The 22,004-nt window shown below is 37.3% G+C and overlaps 1 protein-coding gene across 1 annotated transcript in view; it reads left to right on the top strand.

Annotated features, from left to right (window-relative positions):
- Positions 1–412: 412 nt before the first annotated feature.
- CCR4 (C-C motif chemokine receptor 4) overlaps positions 413–22,004 on the top strand; it is a 38,628-nt gene continuing 17,036 nt past the window's right edge. The window contains exon 1 of the mRNA XM_074195907.1: positions 413–815. The gene's annotated coding sequence lies outside the window, so the exon portion shown is untranslated. The remainder of the gene's footprint in view (positions 816–22,004) is intronic.

The following is a 22,004-nucleotide window of genomic DNA, read 5'->3' on the forward strand; positions in this document are numbered from 1 at the left end:
GGTTGTCTTTGAGAAAGAAGGACAAACATATAGATTATGAATAACATTGTGTTTGTTGCATCAAGGCCTTCCTAAATGAGATCCAAATTCAGAATAGTTTGGTGTGACCACATACAGGAAAAATCCAGTAAATGATAAAGGTCTGTGGTCTAGCCTATGCTATACAGTTGGATGGGAAACCCATATAGTCATCTCATCTGTTTATATTATGGACAGATAACTGCAAATGGACAGAGTGCTGACTAGTGAATTGAACAGGATTGTCCTTGGGAAAATGTTCAGCCAATTAATGAACTGAATTGAAATAATTTAATTATCCAAATCCTGGAATAGCAGAATCAGCAAAAAGATGGGGCAAAACAATCTTTTAGCCCAAGAAACTTGCAAAGTTGACAAGAAAGATCTATCTCATTTGGGTAAAAGGGGAATGCAAGTCTCAGAAAGGAAATGTCCCAGCAAACTAGTGGAGTTCCTGAGACCCAGGGGCGTGGAGAGGCCAAATAACAACACCAGGACCCCCTCACGTGCTTCAGTACTGCCAGGGGAACAGCAGACTCCAGTTCCGTGAACTGTCACATGCTTCAGCATAACCCTGAGCAAACAGGTAGATGCCAACCCTAAGGGTGCTTAAGCAAACAGGCAGCCACCAATGCTGGATCTTGCCACCTGCTGCAGCATAACCCTGAGCAAACATCCACCAGCAACCAGACCACCAAGTATTCCAGTGTATTCCAGGAGAAACATTGAAACACCCCACTGACCTCAAGACACATCTGATACCAGCACACTACACTGGGATTCTGGCTCAGCACCAGGTAAGCCGAGACTCCAATGACCTCCATCAGAGCCAGTCAGCCCCCACATCACCCCCTCAGCAGCACCACCAGAAATGAGGGTTCCCTGTGGCCCTCAGGGCAATAACAGGGAAGTACCAGTAAGTAACCAGGGCCCCTGGCACAAGGAGCCTGAGATGATGCCCTTTCCACTCTGAGAGCAGGGCTCAAACTAGTAAAGTGACCCTAAGCAAGACATTTAACTTCTGTTTCTTTCAGTTTCTTTATCTGTAAAAATGAGGATAATAATTCAGGGTTTTTGTGAAGATCAAATTATGTAATATTTGTAAAGATTTTAGCAAAGATTCTGACTGATAATAGGAACTAATAAATACTTGTCCCCTTTCCCTTCTCATCCCACCTTAAGTAGCCATGATCCAAAAGAAAGACCCCACAGAATCTGGACTCCCTCAAGGGGATTAATGGGAGGCCATGGGCATAAATTTCACAGAGTTAGAATAGGGATTCTGATCACATTGGTTAGCCAGACTGACCACACTGATGATACCATGCTCTTAGAAATTCAAGCCACAAGAAAATTTCAGGTGAGGGGCTGAAAATAGCAGAGAAGACTAGGCTTGATTCAGTATTTTTAACAGCCATATTTTTCAGCATCTGACTTCAGTGTGACTTGACCAGATTTTGGAAGAAGAGTGGTCCTTGATGAACTCAAGAACACTTAGACTTATAGTTCTTAGGAGATTGTATCTCCTAAGGTATTAGGACTAGAAGGCTCTTTGAATATCATCTTATCTAACACTTTATTATACAGAGAGGAAACTGAGGCCTAGTTAGTCAAAGTGACTTGCCTTCAGTTGTACAAGTACTATCAGAACCCTCTTTAAAGTTAGAATTCATTCTCTTATAGCAGAGTGCTTCCCCAGGCAACACTCTTAAACAAGAAGTTCTGGAATTTCAATAAATAATAATAATGATAATAATGACAGTAATAATTCACATTTCTATAGCATTTTAAAGTTGCCTGAGCCCTTTTCTCTCACAAATCCTGGGAATAAATTGTTCCACATAGAGGACCAGAGAACATCTCTGACAAGTGGTAGATCAGACTTCCCATGAAAATCTCCACACAAGAGCAACTGCTTAATTTTCATTTCAATTTTTGATAGCTCTAATCATTAGAAAATTATACTTAATAACCAAGGAAATCTGCCTCCCCTTGTTCTACTTCTGTTCTCTGAGACCATCCAAAATGATTCTAGTTTCTCATCTTTCAACCCTTCACACATTTGAAGATGGTTATCATGTTCCCTCAAGTTGTAACTGGTCCTCATAGATCTCCTCACCATTGTGGTGCTCTCCTTTGGCTACCTGAGCTTGTCAGTGTCCTTAAAATGTGGTATCCTTAACTAAACATAAGACTCCAAATGTAGACTAACCAAGGCTGAGTATAATTTACTGCCACTTATTAGTGTCATATCCTTGCTCCTGGCCATTAGGTTTCTATCAATGAAATTTAAGAGCATATTTTTTTAGTTGCTTTGTCACTCTGTTGATTCCTATAATAGTCCAAAAACAAACAAAGATAAAAACAAAACCCCACAATCCTTTTCATCTAATTATTGTCCAGTTAAGTCCTATGAAACTGATTTTTAAAAAATCTAAAGTATTCAAAAATGGTAGAACTTTTATAATTTATAATTTTAATTCACTAGGTTCACTGAAACCTATCAGGATTTTGGGGGGGTCTTATTGCCTCTTGTCAACCGAATGGTTAGTATCTTGCTTAGTATCAACTGTAAATATTATAAACTCAAAATATACGTCAACTACAAATGTTTCACTTCTCAGTTCATGAATTCTGAAATTCCCTTAATCTCTTGTCCTTCTTTACCTCAAACTGTCTTCCAGCGTCCCTGTTGTTCAGTTTTTATCGAGGTCATCACTCACATACTGACTGCACTCTCTTCCCTCTCCCATCTTGACTCCATTGGCCAAAGTGTTCAACTCTACACTGTGTTCTGCTTTTGAGTTTCTTACTTGTTATCCCCGTCATCAATCTTCCCCTGCCAAGTCTCACATTCATTGTCTTCTACTGAAGACATGTTACTGAACAAAACCGGACTGGGTTCACTAAAAATTTGTTTCATAATCTCACATGGGTCCTCACTGTAGCAAGGCAATCATGCGATAATCCTTAATCAACTCACTATTCCATTCACTTCATCAGCAATTACAAAACTCCTCATCCCTCTTTAAACTCTCATTGCAGAAAATTTTGCTCTTCCACACCTTCTTAGTTGAGAACCTTCTCTCATATTTCACTAAAAAATTAAGGGCATTGACCAAAAGCTTTCTGTTATGTCTTCCTCAGTTCACACCTTCTTATCTCCATATACCCTGCAATCCAATGACAATGACTTCCTTGGTGTTATTTGCACACTTCCTAAGTATACCTGAAATTCTTTCCCTCTCCATCTCAGCTTCCTGTTTTCCCATAATTCTAAATAAAATACTTCTACAAGAATTATTTTTTCTTTTTCCTTAATGCTGATACCTTCCCTGTGCAATGATCTCCATTTTATCCTTGAACATATTTTATTTTTACCTGGTTGCTTGTATGCTGTCTCTCCTATTAGACTGTAAGCTCCTTGTTTCATCTACTAAGTAGGTGCTTAATTGACTTGACTTGACTCAATAATTTACATCTTAGTGTGAATAAAAGATTTAGGAGCAGAATCTGACAGATGGATGGGTATGACAGTACATGGGAGCATGAAGCCCTGTGCACATAAGAATAGGAAAGAATGGGAAGCTGGAGACCCAGAACAATCTCTTACTTTGTAGTCATACCCAAGACTACTTAGAAGACCAAGTGAGGGCTGTAGTGCTTCTAGCCTCAACCTTTCTAAGAATGCATTATTTCCATCATGTAACAGTTCTATTTGTACCATGGGTACATCTTGGATTTATCTTGACCTTTTAACATCTTGGGAGGTTGGGCAGGACATAATAAATGTTTAGTAAGCATGGGGGGGTGGTGAGGAAGATAAGATTTAACCACAACCACAGGCTCTTAAACACTTAAGCTATAGGATATGTCATGAAGGCAAGGTGTAAAAATCACACCCAAACACCAACTACACACAGAACTATATTTTTCTGAGTTTCTTGTTTATTATTCTATCACTAATCTTCCCTTACCAAGCCTCAACCTCAGAATATTCACAAAATCTATTGCCTTCACTTCTATTTACATGATACTGAACAAATTTGTTACATAATCTCGCCTGAGTCCTCACTATAGCAAGTAAACCCTTTAATAATCTACATATCCAACTAAATACCAACTCATATTGGTACTTCCATTAATCTTAATGACAACATAAGGTCAGAGAGAGAGACAGTTGAGCAACTTACTTTGGAGGGACTCAGGCTTCTTATTTTTATAATGGAATCTGGAGACATGATTTTCATTTATGTGTTTATTGCTTAATTTGTTTTGCTGTTTGGGTTTAGTTAGTCTCACTGGCTTTGGAGATTTGCAGATCTCTCTGATTAATGAAAGTACCAGAGCTAGGATTTAGAGTTTCAGTTTAGAGATTACATACTTCAACCATTTCATTTTACAAAATGAAGAAACTAATGCTATTAGAGGTTAACTTTTTTTTTGCTCATTAACACATTCAGGATTATTCTAACCTATATGTAAAGGGAATATTGAGGTCCATGCTGGCCAGAAGGTAGTAAAAAGTTAGTGATTAAATTTCTTGGAGATAAAGGGAAAAAAGACAGACATGCTGAAATGAATGGAGGTCAATGACTCCAAGCAGTTTGCTCAGTCATATAGTATACATGTAAACCTAGGGGCAAAAACAAGTCAGAGAACACTGTAGAAAACAAAGGGAATCTAATCTCAACAACTTCCCACAGTTCTTGTGAGATTGCTTTGGACTTTTTTTTAAGAGTATAAATCAGAGATTCAATAGGAGTTTAAAGGAATTGTCTAACCTCAAAATTAGTTTGGCATAGGTGAAGGATCCTAAGTCAACACCAGAAGGAAAAAGGAAAAGGAAAAGATAATTAGTTTGTGAAAATTTGTAGACATTTTTTTTCACTGTCTAGCTAGGTGTGGTGAATTATAAGCCTCACCTCTACACTAAAAGAATGTTAGCCCTCTGTTGCTAAAGAGAGGCTTACCAGTCACTACATCTCAATAGAACATAGCAGTGAGGTGTAAACAGCTTCAGAAGAATCTGAAGACCAGAATGTAGTGACAGAGAAGAGCTCAGAGGTCCTGAGATCTGGAGAGAGACAATGCAAATCCAACTAGACAGTAGCATTACTGGAAGTCTCTAACTCTGTAGTCCAAGGTTTGAGATGCCTTAATAATACATGTGACCACACAAATCTCTAGAGAGATTCCTTTAATCATATGTCCTGGTCATAAATTTACAGGGCATGCATGTCTGATAGTGAGAAAAGAGATAGGAAGAAGGAAAAATGTCTTTGTCCAATAATTAATGAACACAACATTAACTAATGTGTGCCCCAAAAAGGAGCTACAATGATTGGCTGGGAGAAGGGGGTGGGGTTGTATCATGGAGGCAGACATAAAGGGAACTGGTTAATCTGTTTCTTATTAGACCATTTCCCTCTTCTTTAAAAAATAGAGGTCGGCAAAATGCAGATGCACAGAGGAAGAAGATCCAGTCACCTTATAGCCAATCAGCAACATTTACTCAATTATCTAACTATAAATTTACTTTAGTTGCCCATCTAATTATTATAAACTCTTTGGGCTTCATTTATATAAAGTGATGGGTGGATTTAATCATCCCTAAGGTCAACAGAACAGTAAGAAATTTCTTCCTTAATTTAACTAAACTCTCTAAGATCATTTCCTCTTATCTGGTTCCTTATAAAAGTGGGAAACAAATAGACAATATCCTTATGATGTAAATTTTTCATATTCAAGTTATGAGTACATTCCTTTTCCCAAGCTGCAATCATTTTAGTTCAAACTAATTCAGCATTTAAAAAGCATTTATTATGTGCAAGGCAATGGCACTAGAAGCTGAGCATAAAAAAAATGACTGCTTATATTTTACATATTTTATTATATGGAAGTAATATAAGGAAGCCAATAATAATTACAGTAATTATGTAATAATCAAAATACTATATATTATATGGAAATATGTATATATAATATGGAAATTATAATAGCATTGTAAGGTTTATAAAACTATGTATGTTATCACTTTTGATTATCACAACAACCCTATGAGGTAGGGGCTATTATTAGCTCCCGTTTGAAAGCCTACTGAGGGTAGGAAATATGAAAGGATTTGCCCAGGGTCACACAGCTAGCAAGTATTCAAATTCTGGTCTTGATTACAAGTTCAGCACTCTATGCATTACAAGTAGGAGTTAGTGATACAAAGGGGAGACTCAAACAAAAATGTTCTAACTAAAACTGGAAGAGCTGAGAGGAAGAGGTGAGTGGAAGGAATTCAATTTCAATTCAGCCAACTTTTATTAAGTCTTTACTATGCTTCAGTCACAGAGCTAAGATACAGAGTTAAAAATGAAATAGCCCCTGACCTCCAGGACCCCACACATTTTACTACATACATAATACAACATGGAGCAAAGTAGTAATACTTGGTGATTCCATGCTTGTGGGTACTTTGTCAGTCTGGTAACAATAACAGAAAGTTCTGTTGTTTTCCTGAGGCATGCATATGATATAATACAGAAATTCTCAGAACTGATCAAAATGGATATCAGTTACCTACTTCTTGTGATTCACATAAATACAAATGCCACTTCTAGAAGGAACCAGGAAAAAGTATCACAAAAGATTATTGACAAGAAAACAAAGACTATAGGGACACAGACTGTATTTTGTTCACTGTCGCCCATGAAGATGGATGAAGAAGGAAAAAATTTAATTTGGGAAGTAAAGAATTGTCTGAGGGTGGCAATTGCATTTCTGAATCACAGATGACAGTATAGGGTTGACAGGTTCCTGGTCAGGGATTGCATATACTTAACAAAGGTTGATAATATATTTACTAAATTTTTTGCAAATCTAATAAAAAGAGTTCTAGGTTTAAAAAGATAGGGGAGGGTGAAGTTTGCAGCTAGATCTATCCATGTAGCTATCTATTCATCTATCAATCCATCCATCTCTATGTTTCTGATTCTTTCTGTCTCTCTCTGTTTTGCCTCAAGGTCTCTGTCTCTGTGTGTGTCTCTCTCTCTTTGCCTCTCTGTCTCCGTCTCTGTCTCTCTCTTTCTCTGTTGTCTCTCTATCTCTCTCTCTGTCTCTCTTTGTCCCTGTCTCTCTCTGATATTATAGAACACTAATTCTTTACATTCTTAAAAATTATTGAAGACCCTAAAGAGTTTTTGTTTATGTATTTATATATGTATTGGATATTAAAATACTTTAGTTAAGACTTAGTATATCACAAAATAGTTTTGACCTCACAGATTCCCATGAAAGGATTTTAGGGTTTTCCAGGAGTCCCCAAATCATATTGTGCAAACTATTTCTATAGATAAGAGCCACAAATTTAAAAAGAATTATGGAGTGGCAAGGTGGGGCAGTGGATAGAGCACCAGCCCTGGAGTCAGGAGGACCTGGGTTCAAATCTGACCTCAGACACTTAATAATTACCTGGCTGTATGGCCTTGGGCAAGCCACTTAACCCCATTGCCTTGCAAAAATAAAAAAAAAAAATTATAACTGAGAAGCCCAGAAATTCACAGAATTTATTATTAAAGAAAGGAACTAGTAATAGACCCCATGTCCTCAAAAATCTATACACAAATACTCAAAGATTAGGCAAAAGATCATAGAGACTTTTAAGATAAAGAACTGCTATGGCACTAATAGGATACCATTACTCATTGCTCTTCACCAGTGAGGCAAGGCAGAGTAGTTTGGATCATTGAAATAGATGTGTTTTCTGAATTACCCAGGATTCTGTGCCTTAGCATCAAGGGGAAGATACCAGGTTTCTTGAATTAGTTAAGCCTTAGCAAACTTTCATTTTGAGAGTTACGATCTTTCGGTCCAACCAAGTCTTCACTGACTCTCAGACTTCATGAAGGAAGTGAAAACTAGGCCTGCCCTTGAAAGAAGGATAAAGAACCTATATAGTGGAGTTGAGGAGGGACAGTTCAGGCCAGGGGGAAAGCCTGTGCAAATAAAGAGGAGAGAAGCAATGTATCAGTCTTGGAGCACAACTATAAGAATGCTCTGTCAGTCAATAAATATTTATTATAATGGAGTCTAATGAGAGATTGGGCCAGATAGGTAAGTTGGATCCATTCTGTGGAGAGGCTTAAATCACTGTTATTATTCAGTCATTTCAGTTGTGTCTGACTCTTTAAGGCCCCATTTGGGGTTTTTCTTGGCAGAGATGCTGCAGTGGTTTGTCATTTCATTCTTTTTTACCCCTAAGTGTTACTGTTGTGATTCCTGAAATACTTTCCCATTTCTCCATGATCTTACCCCAAATTAAACTGGTAAGAAGCATGTGACCAAAGTTTTATAGACCAACCATTTCCTTCTTCAAGGCTTAAATACCATACTCCTAATGTCAACTTTTGATCAAAATCGCTAATCAACTTACTATACATTATGATCCTTCAGCTCTTTCTAATAGATTATGTCCACATAATCTCCACAGATATAGAGCATATTCTGCCTCATTTACCACCTTCACAATTTATGCCCGCACCAAGAGCTTTGCTAGTTTATCAAATTCATTCTGATTTCTATTTCTTTCCCTTAGTTATTTGTCACCCCATCCCAAAAAAAGTTTACAAGCAATTTCTCCTTTTGCTTATATATGCCCATTTCTGTAAATGTGCCCATTATGTTTAAAAAAAAAAAGTACCACACTGATGACAACACCAATATGAGACCAAACTGGGTGTAGCAGGGAGTTCCACTAGAGTGTTTTTTCTCACCTTTCAACAGAAGGCAGAATCACCCACGCTCTTGGGAGTATCTTTGTAATAACTGGCAGGAAATATAGCCTAATTCTCTTCAGCATATAACACCACACCCACATATGCTGTATTATATAAGTGTATGCATGTTATTATATATTACATACACATACATGTAGATTCATACAGACATATTTATAGGCATATGTGTATATGGAGTGATATGTGCATGTACAGGTAAGTGCGTACATGTAGGCATATGCATATATAACACATGTAGGTATGTGTGTATGTATATTTCTGCAAGTATCTACCCACACATGTCTATTGGACATATGTGTTGTACATATGTGCTGACAAATGCATGTTCTAGATAAACCTATACACACACTATTTATATATATGTATGTTTATGAGGAACTTGGGGACATTTATAGAAAATAACTATGTAGATGCATATAAGCATATTCATATAAGTGTATATGAGTTTGTACATATTTTATATATATATAAATTTTATTGTATATATTTTATATATGTTTATGTGTAAATACATGCATCTTCAGAGCATAGTAAATTTACATTTAAGGCTAGAATTAACTTAAAAGGTCATCAAATCCAACATTTTCATTAAACAGGCTTTAAGTGACTTGTGTGGTAATCCAACTAGTAAGTGTCTGAAGCTGGATTTGAAGCTGTTTCTTTATTAACAAAAATGTAGCACCCAGTCCATTCTGTCACTTATTGTATACACTAATATTTTAGTTCTTTAATTCATTTTCTCAAGTCCCTCCCTGTCTCTCAAATCTTCACCAAGGTCAAGATCATGGGTTAAACTTCTTTCAGTCTGAATGCTCAGTTCTCTTAATTTTTATACCCTCCTAAATCTACATTCTACCATCCAGTGTCAATTGTCTCTTTGCTGTCCCTCTCAATAGAAACTCCATCTCCTGACCTCAGGCATTTTCATTGGCTATATATACTGCCTAGAACTCCTTTCCTCCTCACCTCCATCCACTGCCTTCCCTTGTTTCCTTCAAGTCCCAGTCCCTCTTCTACAAGAAACCTTTCCTATTCTCCCTTATTTCTAGTGCCTTCCCTATCTGATTATCTCCTTTATCTTTTTGGTACATAGTTATTTTTTAATCATTTTTTTATTTTTTAACTTTCTCTTTTTTATATATTTTGATTTCTAAATTCTCACCTCTCCCACCTACTCCCTACCCCCCAAGAAGGCAAACAACTTATACATGTAAAATCACAAAAATATAGTTCTATATTAGTCATATTTCAAAAAAAGAAAATGAGAAAATTATATTTTAATCTCCACTCAGAGTTCATCAGTTAGTTATGTCTCTGGAAGTAGATAGAATTATTTTATTATGAATTCTTTATTATGGATCATTGTACTGACCAGATTAACGAAGTCTTTCACAGTTGGTCATCTTTATAACATGGCTGTTCCTGTATACAATGATATCCTGATTCTGTTCCCTTCACTTTGCATTAGTTAATAAAGATACTGCCATAATGTCATTTTTTCTGAAGCTATCTCTCTTGTCATTTCTCATAGCACAAAGATATTCCATCACAATCATATGCCACAACTTGTTCACCCATTCCCCAACTGATGAGCATCCACTCAGTTTCCAATTCTTTGTCACTACAAAAAATACAGCTATAAATATTTTTGTATATTCAGGACTTTTTCCTTTTCCTTCGATCTCTTTGGAATACAGACAGTAGTGGGTTCAAGACAGTTAGGTCAAAGGCTATGCAGAGTTTCATAGGTCTTTGGGCATAGTTCCAAATTGGTCTCCAAAAGAGTTGGAGCAGTTCACAATTCCATCAACAATGCATTAGTGTGCCTATTTCCTCTCATTTCCTCCAATATTTGTTATTTCTGATAGGTATGAAAGTAGTATCTCAGAGTTGTTTTAATTTACAGTTCTCTAATCATGATTTAGAGCATTTTTATATGACTAGAGATAACTTTTATTCTTCTTCTGAATACTATCTATTCATAACCTTTGATCATTTGATAATTGAGGGATGAATCTTGTTTTTTGCTATTTATTTGGCAAATGAGGTCTTTATCAGAGATACATCATTATCAAATTCTGTTTTTCTAGCTTATTTCTTGACTTTAAATGTTATGTTAAAGTTGGACTCTGCTCACCTTGGAGAAAGGAGTCACCTTATAAGCTTCAAACTTTATCACTGCTGTTTTCAGAGTTAGTTCTGGGGGTCAGCAAGTTTTCAGTGCTTCTAAGGCTGCTCTGCTGGGCATTTCTCTGATTTTTCCCAAGAAGGGCCCCTGCTCTCCTGCAGTTGCAAGCTCTAGTGCTTTTCTTGGCCATGAAACTGTAACCAGGATCTTTGCTTCCTTGGGATGGATCACAAGCACTCCTTCTCTACCCTGGAACTGTGATGAGCAATCAGTGCCAGCTGTACCCAGTGCAGCAAAGAGTCCCTTGTAATCTCTTTCTGACCAGTTGCATGACCTTCCTACTATCTCTTGGCTGAGGGCTCCCAAAGCTGGCCCCTCCAAAATCCACTATTGGTATTGCTACTGCATGTGTTCCAAACTGACCCCCTGTGTCTCAGACCTCTCCTACTGACCTCCTAAATTTTCTTAGACTGGAAAAAATGTCTCACCCTGACCTTTTGTTCTCTCTGCCACTCCAAAATTTGATTGGATTTCAGGTTCACCTCAGGATCCACCTCCTCCAAACAAACAAACTTCTTTTATTTGGTTCAAGATCGTACAGATATCTGTTCCTCCCATCCATTCCCTTGGGTGGGGTCAGTGTTAGGACCTGTTAAGGACAGCACCTAAGAGTCTCTCCCATGAAAGAGGTTAAAGCCTTCTAGATCAAGGAATAAGGAAAGGACTCAGCCAGGAGGTCCGCTCTTAGGAGCAGTAGTGCAGGAAAAGGGGAAGGAGGTATGCATTGGAATCTGTCAGGAAATATTGGTTTATCAAAAATCAGTGTCAGTAGTGGTAATACAAAAGAGACAGAACATTTTTAATTCAAAGCCAACTATGCTTTGCATTTCTTTGCACTGGGGGACAGAAAGGCAAAAATAAAAGAATTCTTGCCCTCAAAATGCTACATTCTTTGGAGAAGAAGATATATATATATATTAGAATAAATACAAAGCAAAAATACAAAATAACACAATGTTATTTTGGGTAGTAGCTTAGGAGGAGTCGGGAAGAGTTTTATATAGAATATGGTGTTTTATAACATAAAAGTTGCTCTGGATCAGAATCAGGGGTTGGTGCCAGGATCAGGGCAGCTAGGTGATCCCATAGTGGATAGAGTGCTGGACCTAATCAGGAAAACTCATCTTTCTGTGTTCAAATCTAGGCTCAGACACTTACTAGCTATGTAATCCCAGGCAAATCACTTAAATCTGTTTGACTCAGTTTCTTCATCTGTAAAAATGTACTGGAGAAGGAAAAGGCAAATTGTTCCAATATCTTTGTCAAGAAAACTCCAAATAGGGCGGCTAGGTGGTGTAGTGGATAAAGCACTGGCCTTGGAGTCAGGAGTACCTGGGTTCAAATCCAGTCTCAGACACATAATAATTACCTAGCTGTGTGGCCTTGGGCAAACCACTTAACCCCATTTACCTTGCAAAAACCTAAAAAAAAAACCCCAAATGGGATCATGAAAAGTCGGACATGATTGTAAAACAACTGAACAACCAGAGCCAAAATCAGAGCAGTCTAAGATTCAAAGAGGCAAGGATAGAGAAGTTAAACTGAGGAGTATGAAATGTGGATGAAAGTAGGGATCCTAATTTCACAAACAGTTCATATAATATGCTGCCGTTGGCTTTCTACAAGCCTGGGCTTTTTTGGTAAAACCACATAAGGATGGTCTCTGTTTTCAACTTCCCCCAAGTCAGCTAGAGCTTCCACCCCCTGATGCCATTCTGAAACAAAAGTTGTGTCTAAAAACAGATACATGTCCATTTTCATTTTTCTGAGTTGTTCTGGAGTTGTTTCCCCAACTCCTTCAGGGCAAGGTCTGTTGCTTCATTCATCCTTTTGGTCTCCCAAGATCCTAGCATAGTTCTACCCAACTACTGACAAATATTCCAAAACTCTTCAGTGGCTCTCAAGGATTCAGTCAGATTCATACTCCTTTGGCCAATAATCAAGGTCTTTCACAATCTGACTTTCAACTTTGCCTTATCTTTATCCACTCTATACTCCAACCAAACTGGACTATTAACTGATTCCAGATCTTAGTATGTCATCTCATTATTCAATGTCTTCATCTAAGCCATCGCCCATGGCGATGTATGTATGTATGTATGAATGTATTAGCTCCTCATCACATCCTTTTGGGATCCATTTCTTTCTTTAAGACTCAGTTCCAGGGGCAGCTAGGTGGTACAGTGGTTATATCACCAGCCCTGGAGTCAGGAGAACCTGAGTTCAAATCCAACCTCAGACAGTTGATAATTGCCTAGCTGTGTGACCTTAGGCAAATCACTTCAACCCATTGCCAGAAGAAAGAGAGAGAGAGAGAGAGAGAGAGAGAGAGAGAGAGAGAAAGGAAAGAAAGAAAAGAAAGGAAGAAAGAAAGAAAGAAAGAAAGAAAGAAAGAAAGAAAGAAAGAAAGAAAGAAAGAAAAAGATCTTTAAGACTCAGCTCAAGTCTTCCCTGCTCCCCCTAGTGGCTGGTTCTCTCTCCTTCTTCAAGTTACTTTTTATCATATTTGTGCACCCCTTATCAGATCTGCTCCCTCTATGACATGGCAGTGATGGGATCAGCTCCTTGAACTTTCTCTGTATCCCCATAGACATTCTAAAAATATTTCTTGATTGGATTTCATTTTGACACCAGAAACACTAGCCAGATCGTCAATGATTTATTCCTGATTCTTCCCTCCTAAGATCAGTTCTATTTCTATTTTCTCAGTGGCACACCAGACCTCCTCTTGTGCCCATCTGAATCCCAAGCTTAGTGAAGTTTCTTCTTGCCTCTCCTTCTCTACTCTTTTTTTTTTGGCTATACTCCTTTTAAAGTTTATAGGAAGAGATAGTCAAAGGCAAAAGGCAAAAGAGTCTGAAATTCATCTTCCTTCCAAATGACTGGTTTTAGCTTTTTCCTTTCTTCTTGGTCATTTAACACATCACATTTAAGTTCTCTCAAACTATTCCTTTTAAAATAGGCTTTTGCAGGCATAATAAGAGGAAAACAGCTTAAAATGATGCCCTCTAATGGAATTTTCACTTTAATCTGAGAATCAATGCCTTAACTAAAGAGATGAAATCTTTGAGATTGGGCCACCTCTGTGTAGGGCATGGGAGAGACTGGGAATTTCCAGTTTTCTTGGACCCCGGCTCAGATAATTTTAGCTTATGGGAACAAATAGTAGCAGACAAAAGCAAGAAGAACAGAAGAGACAGCCCAACTTTTTTCCCTTTTCCTTGGCTCCCTGGCATGATCCTTTTGTCTGGATAACAAACTTCTCAAGAACAAGAAGTTTTTTACTTTTTGTCTTTGTACCCAAGTACAGTATGGCATACAGTAGATATTTGAGAAAATGCTCTTTGACTCATTCCATGTCTGCATGCATTTATTCTGATTCTTCATTTTACCAAAAAAGGAAACTGAGACCCAGAGTAATTTTACAAGATCACATAGGAAGTTAATGGTAAAGGTAAAGGTAGGACAAGAACTCAGATTTGCTGACCACCATTGCAGTCTATCTTTTCTACATCATACTCAGAGAAAAGCTTGGTGCGAATTATGAATTATTTGTTTATGTTTTATTCTTTTTTCCCCCTTCTACCTCTCCTATTGATATACTGACCATCATATTCTGATATCCAAGAAAACTCCTCTGAGAGGAAAAGCTCTTATACATATAAACTAACTCTGTTTCTTTTTCTGTCTCTGTCTTGTCTCTTTGTCTCTATCTCTTTGTCTCTTTCTATTCTATCAGTCCCTTTAATAAATAGTTTAAAAGTCTTTTTAAAAAAATCATAGAACAATAGAATCATATAGCTAAATCATATGGACTCAAGAGAAGCATGGAAAGAATTACATGAAATGATGCTGAGCTAAGGGAGCAGAACCAAGAGAGAAATTGTATACATTAACAATAATATGGTGAGCTGATCAACAATGATGCATGCAGCTCCTCTCAGCAGTTCAGAAGGGGAAAATATCACAGAATCTGAATATATACTATATTCACCTTTTTAAACTTCTCTTATGTTTTTCCTTCCTATCTCATGGTTTTCTTTCTTTTTCCTTAGTCCTAATTTCTCTTACATAAGATGACCAATATGTAAATGTGTTAAACATAAATGTACATGTACAACTTTTGCCAGACCAGTTGCCACCAAGAGGAAGAGGGAAGAAAGGGAGAGTGGTTAAAAATGCATAACTTATAAATTTGCAAATTGATGAATGTTGAAAAACTACCATAGCATGTAATTGGAAAATTAAGTAGCAATTTTTAAAAATTTTTTAAAGGACTATAAATACTATCTAAACCAAAGTATTCTTTTAATGATTGAAGAAACTGGGGTCCAAAGGTTAATTTAAGTAGTCCAAGCTCAAACAGGCAACAAGTGGTAGAATTCAAATTTGAACTCAGGTCCCATTTCAAAGTTTAACACTCCTTCTGCCCTACCACACTCTTATGTTAGAAGTGGAAGGAACCTGAGAGAACATTCAAGTCAATGTCTATTTTATAGATGAGAAAACCAAGGCCTAGAGTAGTGTACTCCATGTCATGGCTTATTAGTAGACCAGCCAGACCAGAGTCTTTCCACATATCTCAGCTGTCTCCCTTAAATTTAGAAACACATTTAAGGGAGTTTCAATCTTAAAGAATTAAAAGGAGAACTAATTCATTATTAGAACCTTGTGGTGACATACCATCAGTGAGGGTATGACTGAACCAGTTGTAGAATCTGATTGTGATAGAATACTACTAAGTTATAAGAAATGAAAAACATGGAAGACTTGCGTAGAATAATGAAGAGCAAAATGAACAGAACCAAGAATGTTGTATACAGTAACAGCAATGTTGTTTTGAGAATGACTTTGAATGAATAAGTAATTTTGACTACTATAAACACCCAAATTAACTATAAAGGATATATAAAGATGGTGATCTGTATCCAATGAAAAAAAAAAGACTTGAATAGAGAATGATTTCACAAACACATCCATATATTTTATATATATAGATATCTATTTATAATATGCATACATATTGGTTTCTAATGATAGCCATCCTAATGATAGCCATCTCTAGGATGGGTTTGGGGAAAAGAAAAAAGATGAAAAATTTACCTGATAACTTTGTATATGTTTAAAAGAAATAGCAAGTTGTATATAATAGATTTCAGTTTTATGACCAATCATCTTTTTAATTATTCTACAATGTGGAAATACTTGTGTTATTCCATAAATTAATTAATTAAAAACAAACCTGGGGGCAGCTAGGTGGCATAGTGGATAGAGCACCGGCCCTAGAGTCAGGAGTACCTGAGTTCAAATCCAGCCTCAGACACTTAATAATTACCTAGCTGTGTGGCCTTGGGCAAGCCACTTAACCCCATTTGCCTTGCAAAAACATAAAAAAAAACCTGAAGACCTGAATGTTTTTTAGAAATTTTTCATTTATGACATTGATAAAAAGGACGGAGTTTATGCAGAGTGGATGAAATGGTAAAGAAACTGGAACTATTTCCTTTTGAGGTTAAACTGATGGGATGTTTATTTTGAAAAAGAAGAAAAATTGGCCCAGATAGAGTAACTTCATCCAGGGTTTTTAAGGATCATCATGCAGAAGATGGTTTAAATTTATTTCATTTGACCTTGAATGGGCACTTAGGCATAACAGAAGGAAATTGCAAAAATGATCTCAAAAACTTCCTGAGAATATAAACTGTTCAAAAAGGGGAATGAGTTCCCTTAGTTAGATTATGAGTTCCCCAAACTTGGATGCTTTCAAGCAAAGAATTAGAATTAGCTGGGGATGATAGAGAGGGGATTCCTAATCTTGTGTGGACTAGACCTCTGAGGTACCTTCCCATAAAGTGCCCTAGTCCTTTGGCTAGATTATAAATTTCTCAAGGGCAGAAAGTGATCTACGTTTTGTCTTTTATTTCATATGAAATACAGTCCCTAGAATATAGTACTCAATAATCCTAAGCATGTCTCTTTTCTATTCCCTTCGCCTTATAAATGAGGGAACTGAGTCCCAGAGAAATTAAAGTAATTTGTCCAAAATCACATAGCAAGTTAGTGTAAAGTTAGGACAAGTACTCAGATGTTTTCTATATTGGTGCTCTGAGGAAGGTTTGATTTGAATTATAGATTATTAGAACTGGATGGTAGTCTTTACTTATTTTTATCTTCTTTTCCCTTCTACTTCCTACTGATATGCTGACCATCATTTTTTCTTGAACCATAATTAAAGTTCTTAAAATCACCCCAAAAATTTAAGGAACACTAAGGGGAAGAAGTAAATACCAAACAAAAAAGATAAGGAAGCCAGACTACCAGATGTTTTGTTTTTGCAAGAATAGAATTGCTAAAGCAGGTCTAGTCATTTAGGGTGTCTATTTATACAGAGATGGAAAAAGAGAAGTATACCCTTAGCTCTTAAAAGAAATTGCTGTGATGGTTCTCGTAAGGCCGACTAAAATCAAATGAAGAAAGACTGAAAGGAGACAGGTTGTCATCTCCAAGCAGCAAAGGGGAAGATACTAAAATCCTTCCTAACCCATGGTTCTTTATTTCTGTTCTGTAGCTTTAATAATGTTAACCTAATTGTCCTCCCCACCCCCCTTCCAAAAAAAAGCCTTCCTGGAGGACAGTTCCTCTTCCTCACTCTCGCTTCCCCCACCATTAGCCCATGTCTTGTCCATGCAGATGCCCTTCTCCTCTTAAAAGACTTAAGCTGAATTGAATTTCCAGTATGCTCACAATTACAAAAAAATTACAGAATTATAAAAGATCACCTTATGGAAAGTTACAGAAACACTGAATCATTGACACTAAGATGAACTGTCTTCTAGGGTCTCCTAACTGGAGGGCTTTTTATATCTATCTATGAAAGAGCTGAAAAATAAACATGCATATAGAATGATAGATATCAAGATATCTATATCTAGATATATAACTGGAACATTCTAATCCCACCTATTTTCACTGTGAAAACTCCAGGCCTAACATCCACAGCAATGGAAGCCTGTATCCTGAATTCTTTCCCTGATCTGAAAGAAAGCTTAATCCAGTACTAGAAGACTTTTTCATACTCTCAATTTCATATTTTTACTTTTTAAACAGCACTGGCCCTGTCCACTAATGTCTAAGGAAGAATTTCTTGGGGTTATGATTCTGATACATTTGCATAGCTTTATCCACTTGAGGAAGATAACTTTCAAATACAAAGCTCCCTTATAACTATGTATAACAGCACTACTGTATATTACTGTATTCCCACCATTAGAAAGGAAAGACAAATGTATTCATAGGTACTAACTCCAGTTGTTGAAACAAAGCTCCACTCAGGTTGTAGCACAGAATGCAATTCAGACTATCCTCATGAAAATCATCAAAGATCACTGAATCCTTCACATTACCAGTTCTGACTGGGTGGTCCAGACACCAAGTGGCCAAGAGATCTCCATGGTGCTGACCAAGGTGCAGTTAGGACAGTCAGGTGCAAGAAAGAGACTTGTGAATGTATCACAAGAGCTGTTTAGGAGAGTAATGAAAATCAAATATAATCTAATAAGGTCTAAATCAGTAGACGTGTCCATGTTTTAAATGACTTGTGAATATTTAGTCCCGAGTGATTAAAATGGTTTTTTATTAAGACATCTTAATAGAAAGGCGCACCTCTCTCAAGGTGGGAGAGGGGCGAGGAATCCCAGAAATGTTAGGTCTTGTGTGCACATTGAAAGGCTTTGTTCCTGTCCCTTCATGTCAATCACTGACTGGGGTCACAATCTCATTGATACATTGGTCCCCATACATTTCCCCCTCCCTGCTCATTATACTAATGAGCAAGAACAGCTACCTCCTTGAGCATGCACAAAGATCCTAGATCAATTTAGAACTAGGTGGGGAAGACCTGGCCTAATCCATTTTTTTTTCCCATCAAATGAGGCTAAATTTTTTGTCTTGGCTCACATACCTGCCCATAAGCAACAATACAAGCAGACCCCAGTCTTTGTAATGTAAACTAGCAATTTTCCCTTCACATTCTTACGGAACCCGAACACCCCCCCTTATTCCTCACAGTCTACATGCCAGAAGAGTAGACCAACAATGAAGTAGCCTCAAAATTTCAGGATAAGCAGAAAACATAATCTAAGATCAAACTAGAGTCAAAAGAAACCAACCGTCCCACAAGGCAGTTCATCTCTCCTTACCTACCATAACACAATCCTCCCTCTTTGTTTCTTTGAATAGACTTCAGTAGTGGATAACTCCCAGATAGTGCCAAAATTTCCCATATGAGAACCAGCTGTGTCTAAGAAGCAGAGGCACTTTCTGTGGAGGAAACTTCAATTAGCTTCTGAAAAAGATTTGCAAATCTTTCTTTATTTCCAGAGATGATATTAGAAAAGACATTATGGACATTTATGGTTAAATATGAATTCGATCTCCTTGGTGAAACTTCCCTTGAAAACTTCGATCAAAAGTAATCTCTTCTCCTCTAAAGATGTCACATTTATGAAAACTCATGTGACACTTATGAAATGCACATTATTTTAAGCATTATATTGAAAGACAAGCTTCCAAAGTAGAAAGTGTACTGGACTTGGAGTCAGGAAGACATGAATTCAAATCTAGTTTCAGACATTGGCTAGCTATATGACCCTGGACAAATCACTTTACCTCTCTCAGGCTCGGGTTCCTTACCTGTAAAATGGGCATAGTAGTAGCACTTACAGAATCAGCATGGGAGTCAAATGAGATAATATTCATAAAGTATTTTGTAAAACATAGCAAATTATTAAGAATGAGAGCCAGACTCAGAATCAGGATGACCTAAGTTCCACATTGATTTAGATCAGTTATGTAATCCTTGGCAAATTTCTTAACCTCTTAGTGAATCAAGCATCTCTCAAAGATTATAAGTTGCTGAACATTTATAGATCCACTTTGATAGAAGGGATTTCCTTGCCAATCAGCTCTAACCAATGAAGTTACAGGTTCAGACAATTCTCTCCACCAATAGCAATTCCGATTCTATGTGTACCTAGCTCCACAATTAGATTGGCAGCACTTTGAGGCCATGGACTTCATCTAACACTTCTCTGCATCTCTCAGAGCAGATGGCGCAGTGCCACATTCATTGTACATGCTCGGTAAATAGTACTACTTGGTTGGTGCCAATAATTAAAAATTGGTTGTATGAATCACAAAGTAATAGAAAGTTAGAGCTAGAAGGTACCTTAGAGACTGGGGAATCAGACTTAGAACATGAAAAGGACTTGTCATTTAGTACAACAGAGGAAACTGAGTCCCATTCAGGTATTATAACTTGCCCAAAGTTACCTAAGTAATCAGTCACCCAGCATTATTAAATGTTCACACTGTGCTGAGTACTATAGTATAGCTTGGGATGTATTTGAAGACAAAGTAATTCACGTTCTAATGCAGAAGACAGCAAGTAAATAACAGGGACATGCAAAATATAAACCGAGTCAATGGAGGAAAATCTCAGAGAGGAAAGTACTGACAGCCTGGAGAACCAGCGGAAGACTGCCTATGGAGGTGAAAGTTGGAAGTGGAGGACTTCAGGGAAATGAAGAGGCAGAGATGAGAAGGGAGAACATTCTAGGCAGGAAGGGTCAATCAAGACAAAGGATTAATGGAAGATGGAGTGTGTGTTCAAAGACTAGTTAGAATAAAATTCAAGAAGGCTTGAAAGACAGAGAGTAAGTGGCAGAATTATTGACAACAATGCCATTTTTTCTTTTTTTAATTTATGGAAGAAAACAAGCATTTCCATAACATAGTTTAACCAAAAAGATGATTGTACAAGAAACTGCAAATCCATTATGTACAACTTGCTATGCCTTTAAAATATATAATGAAGTTATTTCTTTTTTTCCTTCCCTTTTCCTCCCTCCCTGGCCTAGAGATAGTTGCCATTAGACACAAATAGGATATGTGTGCATATATATTTCAGATATATATGCATATGTATAACCTCACACATATATAAAATTATTCTATTTCTACTTCTATACAAATAGGATTTTAAGATTTGAGATTTAATAGGATTTAAGATTTAAGAGCATTTTACATATAACCTACCCCCCCCTCCATTTCCAGTCTTCTTATACTTTCCTCAACATGTATTCTTCTAACCAGTTTCACCAATTTTCCAGCTATTCCACAGACTAGCTCCTGGTATTCTCTTTGACTATCCCCATACCTAGAATACTCTCTCTCTCCTCTACCCCAACTACTGACCTCCCTGGTTTCCTTTAATCTTCTATTAAAAAGCCTACCTTCTACAGGAAACCTTCCCCAAAACCTCTTCCCTCCTTGCTTATTGTTTCCTATTTATCCTGCATATCACTCATTTTGAATATATGTGTTTGCACTTTTGCCTCCGCCATTAGATGATAAGTTCCTCAAGGACAAGGACTGTCTTTTGCCTCTTTTTGTATCCCCAGTGTCTGGTACACAGTAGCTGCTTAATTAAATCTTCATTAAATGAATTGAATGAACATGTTACCTAAGCTATTGCATAAAAAAATCCCTGTGAGGTAGGTGATGTAGTTATCACCCTTGCAAAGATAATGAAACCAAGACTGAGAGGTTGAGTGAGTTGCCATTGGTCATCCAGATGTCTGGGGCAAGATTTGAACCCAAGTCTCTCCTGACTTCAAAGTCAGGGTTCTAGACACTGCCTCTTAGCTACCTGACCAAAGGCAGGCACCTATACGAGACACCCTGCCCCTATGTGGCTGGAATGGCTTTGGTCAGGTTGGCTTGAAGGTGGTATGGAGATCCAGTGAACACTCTGAAGTTCCTTCTAGGGCTTTCTAAAATCCTTCTTAAACCCTAGAATTTCAAGAGCTAATTAGGATGCTGTAGTTATTACAAGGTCCCACTAGGGGGCAATCTTCTTTAAATTTTAAAAATTTAAATTTTTGCCTCCCCATTACCAAAATGATTCCATATTCTTGAAGTAATGGAGGCAATAAATGAACCTCCCTAAATAA

This window comes from Macrotis lagotis, chromosome 7 (genome assembly GCF_037893015.1).
Source record: "Macrotis lagotis isolate mMagLag1 chromosome 7, bilby.v1.9.chrom.fasta, whole genome shotgun sequence".
NCBI classification, from domain to species: Eukaryota; Metazoa; Chordata; class Mammalia; order Peramelemorphia; family Peramelidae; genus Macrotis; species Macrotis lagotis.